Raw genomic sequence first — 6,160 nt, forward strand, 5'->3', positions numbered from 1 at the left:
CTTTGCATTACTTTTTTTTTGTTAGTTTCAAGTTTCAATTATAAAAGAAAGAGGTGATATTTTCTTTAAGAAATTGATTCATTACATATCTGTAGGTATCGACTTTCGCAGGTATCGTATAAATTGATAAAACTTATAGTTTTTATGATTAAAATAATTTCTTTAATACAAATATCACCTTTAACTCAAAAAAATTAAAAAGTGTTTTTGATCACCAACCACCGTTGTATTTTCTTTACTTGATAGCTAGCATTATATGGTTTGAATTAAGTTCTATTAATAACGGCCGATCACAACCGCCAAATACTTGAAGGTTAGATATTTTTTTGGTTAAATGTGCAAACTTATTTGTCGGTTACGTATTGTTAGCATCAAATAATATCGGGCGATGAGAATGATCGATCATGGAAATATCAAAGGGGTGATTTTCATAATTAATTGAACGCGCACAATACATAATGGCAACTTTTATTTATTTGTGTGTATAACAATTTTTATATTTTTTTATATTTTATTATTACTATTCTATTATAAATAAAAAATCTTTTGTTACATGGATATAGTTAAATACTACATTCGTCTCAAAATTATTATCCACAGACAAAAAACATACAGATTAAGAAAACATTAATTATTACTAATTTTATTAAATGAAAGGACACTTTTACGTTTTTGTTACATTTAATTTAATGGTAGTTTATTTAATTTAATGGTAGTTTAACTAATAATGAGAGTTATTTTGGTAAAAGCAATATTTATTTTTAGAAGTAAGTTATTATTTTAGCACAAATCAAAAATAAAACATGGACTATTAATATGGGACGGAAAGAGTATAAACCCAAAAACAAATTTCAACCTTTTTAATATATACGTTTTGTTGATGAAGATATAAATACAAAGACGTTATACAGTAGCACATTCAATGCATTCAAATCACTACAAGAAAATTACTTTTTAAAGACACACAATACATGTCATGAAAGGGTTAGATGACATGTAAGTACATGTTATTAAAGCATGTGACAGAAATGATGATGACATGTTTGCATGTCCTAAACTTACGACACACATTTTATGACATGCAAATGCATATAATCTTCTTTTATAACAACTTATATGTCATGCATTTACGACATATTTCACGACATACATTTGAAGTGTTTTTTAAACATTTTTTTTAATAGATTTACTATTTTTCAAATTAAATAATGATAATGTCTCATAATACATAATTTTTATATATATATATATATATATATATATATATATATATATATATATATTTATATATATATATATATATATATATATATATATATATATATATATATATATTATCAATATCAAATAAGAAGAAAAATTTGGTAGGAAGGTAAGAAACTTTTTCTATATATATATATATTTTAGCAAACAAAAAAAAAATAAATCATTAAATGATTCAAAAGTAAGATGATTTACAAGAAAAAATTCTCAGAAAAACATCTGCATGATTCATTTCTAAGTAAATCATGGACAAATTCACTTTTATGCCAATTTTAGTGAATATCAACAAAAGCATTGTTAAAATAAATCATCTACATGTTTTTTTGGGATTATTTTTTATGAATCATGTTATTTTTTTATTCATCTAGTGGTTCATTTGTTTGTTTGCCAAAAATATATATAGAAAAAAAACTTATTTATATATATATATATATATATATATATATATATATATATATACACACACACACACACACACATACACACATGTTAGGAAGTAACATAGATAACACACGAAACCAAAAGCACACAAGACACAATATTTACGTGGTTCGGTCAAGTTGACCTACATCTACGGGCAGAATAGGAAGATTCTTTATTTATGAGCTCTTAAACCGAGGTTAGAAGTACAATTTAATAGAGATTGTCGTATCACCCTAGAATTCAAAACACATTACAAACGAGTTAGAAGACATCCCTATTTATAGGCTAGGAACCAAACATAAAACTCTAATGGGCCAAGCCCATTGATCCATAGGCCCATGAAAGGTGTCATTTAATCACAATCTGCTATGTAGTAGCTTTTGGAATCTTCATCCTTGATATGCATTGCATGAGCATCAACAACATACATGATCGATCATCATGATACATGGTGACACATCATAATGCAAGAGTGGCACATCAAGATCACCATGGCCCATGCAACACTATGGTGGCTCATCAAAAAATAATCCTTGACCATCTTTAAGTTCTAAGCACGCTTGGAAAATCTTGAGCTTCATAAAGGACAACATACCATAAGTGGATCATCAAGGGATACCATGGTTTATCAGAAACCAAATGGCGCACCCTCTTAACAAAATGGTGCATCATGAGAAAGGGATAGTGCATCCTCTCCAAGGATGGCACATATGCTTCACAAGTGTTGCACTCGCTTCCCACGGCGGCACACATTGCTACCAATTTGTGTACCTTGCCTTTGAAGCGGCACATCCATGCTTAAGATGACACATCTTTATCATGGATGACACATCAATGCTCCAAGATGCTCCATACCTTTCCCAGGTGCTCCATACCCACTTTTAGCAGATCGGTTCCTCTGTCACTTGATCGGTTCCTTTGTCACTTGATCGATTCCTTTGTTAGATGATTCATTCCCATATCAGATAATTTGTTCCTTTTTCACATGCTCCATTGAACTTCAAGTGCTCTATTGAGTTCCAAGTACTATATTGAACCCAAATGCTCCATGAGAATGATACACATGCTCAAGTCACATTTAAAAATATCCACAATGATTTGAGTATCCTCTGAACTCAACCTTAAACCAAGAGCTTCCTCTCCCTTCCCACCATCCATCCCCAAAGGGACCGAACTCCTGCAAACATCAACTAATTCCAAGCAAATCTTGTATTACCTTGTTGGAAACGACTTTTTCAACATATCTACTAGGTTCACCGTAGTACCAGTTTTTAGTATATAGAACTTGTCTATTTCCATAATGTCACGAATGAAATTCAACCTGAAATCAATGTGCTTCGTATTCTCATGATACAAAGGATTCTTTGCAAGATTCGGCGTACTCTATCAGTCCTAGTACAAGACATGCTTCTCCACCTTCAAACCAATACTCTAGATAAGCTCATACAACCATATATCTTCCTTTATTCCTTCGGTCATAGACATGTGCTCTAATTCAGTTGTAGACGAAACGCTATCTTGTAATGTTGACTTCCAACTAATGGAACATTCGAATAAAGTAAAAATATAAAAAAATCCATGACCTGCAATTCAACAAATCAGCCTCATGGTCTGATTCAGCATATCCAACTAAGTCGCTTTTTTATTAGCTCCATACACAATGCAAACATCTGTCATTCCCTTCAAGTATTCCAAGATTCACTTGAATGCTTTATATTGAGCCTTTCTAGGATTGCTCACAAACCTGTTTACTACACTAACTTAATCATCCAAATCGGGTATGGTACAGACCATTGCACACATGAGATTTCCAACAACACTAGAGTATGGAACGATGCTCATGTAGTTCCTTTCCTCATTAGTTATGGGTATTGTACCTTAACCAAGATTAAAGTGTGCCGCCAAAATAGTTCCAACCGGTTTGAAATGATCAAGGTAGAATAATGACAAGACTTTCTTAATGTATTTTTTTTGAGATATACACAACCGTCATGCTCTTCTATCCCTTCCGATCTCTATCCCAAATATCTTGTTTGCAGCTCCGAAATCCTTCATCTCAAACTCATTCTTCAGGGTAGCATTCAAGTCATTTATTCCAGCCATGTCCTTGGCTACGATGAGCATATCGTCTATGTACAACAACAACAACAACATATATATATATATATATATATATATATATATATATATATATATATATATATATATATATAGGAATCAGGTGTCAATTCCTTTGAGTAAAACAGTTGTCAAACTGGATCCGAGTGTAGCAATATGAGATCATGAATGAATCAGACCCCTTGAAACATTTCCTCAGGCACTACTTCAAGACATACATGGACTTCTTTAACAAACATACATGATCCATCTTAGAATCAAGAAACCCTTCTGGATGGGAAATGTCACACCCCTAAACCAGACGGCGGAAACGTCCAGGGGTGGAGGACTTCATTTGTAGTATCACAACACATGCATTATAGTAATCAGAGTACAAACAACCATTATATTTAAAAAGTATAAATATTTACATGTGTTTCATTATTGTATACTGAAATTAAATAGTTGTACAAAAGAAGAAGACAAATATAACTAGCTCCATCTTCTCAAAAGCTAGGGTTGTACCTGTCTACTGGTTCCCTGAGAATACAAGTAATTTGAAAAGAGAGTATCAACATAAAGTTGAGTGAGTGCATAAGTATTTATGTTTGAAAGAATGTTTACTGTTTCTTGAATATGTAAACTGTTTCTTGTAAGCTAGTATTTTGAAATTGTACTTAAGTTTAGTTAATTATATGTATAGTTAATATCTTTTATATTAGTTATTATAACCATACTGACTAGATGGCCTGACCCAACGCTATGAGTGCGCTGAAAACATGTTGATAACAATTTGTCACTCTCAGGCGTGTATGCCTGACTGTAGCTAGCAGTCCGAGTGCGGGGTTGTCAATCCCAATATAGATCTATACACACATTGTTTCGATCCCCAACTGGAGATTCTGGTTATAATGTCAGGACTTTACTATATTGTTTAAATGAATTAAACAACCTGTACTACTTGACTCATAAAAGCATATAAACGTTACATGTATAATAGTTATGAAAAAAAAACTCAACCCTTCTGAAGTAAATAACTGATTTTATGTTCTTGAATTAGTATTCTTAACATATATCTGAAAGAATGTATACTCTTAACTAGTTTTGAATCAAACCTTTGTTTTTGTAAAACAATGTAGTCTAGTATATTTGAATCGTGAATTAATGTTATGTGAATCATAAATTATACCTTTTATAATTTATATGTACTTTCTGATTTGATAACGTGTATTCATGAATGTAACCCCTTGCTCAACATGTTACAAAGAGTAATTGAAACTTAGTGAATAAACTTTTATACTTGTATACATATACTAATATACATAAGTAAAATTTAAATGACACTCGGACAAATAACCCCACATCCAAACAAGGAAAAGGAACCAAAGTGGGTTATCAGTCCTTAGCCTTTTAAATCTTATTTATATAAATATATGTATACTAGTATGATTTTTGGGGAAAAAATATAAGTTTATAAAAACATTTAAAAGAAGTTTGATATTTTGAAATCCATTTTGGTGACTTGATGTCATTTTGAAACAATCATTTAAAACCATTTGATTTGATAATAACTGAAATCCATTTTGATAAGATATTTGAAAATCACTTGTTTAAAAATACAAAAACTTTGTGTTAAGCTTGTATCCCCCCCCCCCCCAATTAAACAATAAAAACTATGAAAATACGGGGGTATGTACTCACCTGTAGTAAGTTATTCAAGTGTACGACCGGTGTAGGATGCTAAGTGTCAAGTAAAACCTTGAGCACACACGGATCCTAATAGCATATAATCACACATATATGAATATAATTAGTGTTTATACACCTAAATATGCTAAGAAACCATCTTAGGGACTAGGAATCACTTGGAATAAGTGTTAGAATCACATGTGATTCATCTAAGGAGTGTTTAGTGTCCAACCATGGAGTGTACGGCCATGGGTGTACTGCTAGGGAGTGTACGTGTAAGGTCCTAGAAACATGATCTTAACCAGTGATAAAGCAATCTAACAATCAAATAAGATGAGAAATGAGTAGAAGAAGAATGAATCAAAGCTTGCACACGTTTGTATTCAGAAAACATCTGGTACAACTCTGATAATGGCCGTAAATTGTATGGATCATCAACAACTACTAACAAACACAGACTGAACATATATATAGGAAAATAGACCTGACCGTAAACAGGACTTGGCCGTAAACAGGTTTACGGCCGTAAACTTGTTTACGACCGTAAACACACTCTTGGCCGTAAACACACTAAAACACTTCTATTACAAGACTCAAAGTACAAATGACCTATACATCCAAAAGCCTATCCCAAACCATAACATGGACCCTTCAATCTCCCCATTGGTTTGGGGCTAGCTGTGACTCA

The sequence above is a fragment of the Lactuca virosa genome, chromosome 1, assembly GCF_052849685.1.
Source record: "Lactuca virosa cultivar CGN04683 chromosome 1, Lactuca_virosa_CGN04683_v6, whole genome shotgun sequence".
In the NCBI taxonomy this organism is placed as follows: Eukaryota; Viridiplantae; Streptophyta; class Magnoliopsida; order Asterales; family Asteraceae; genus Lactuca; species Lactuca virosa.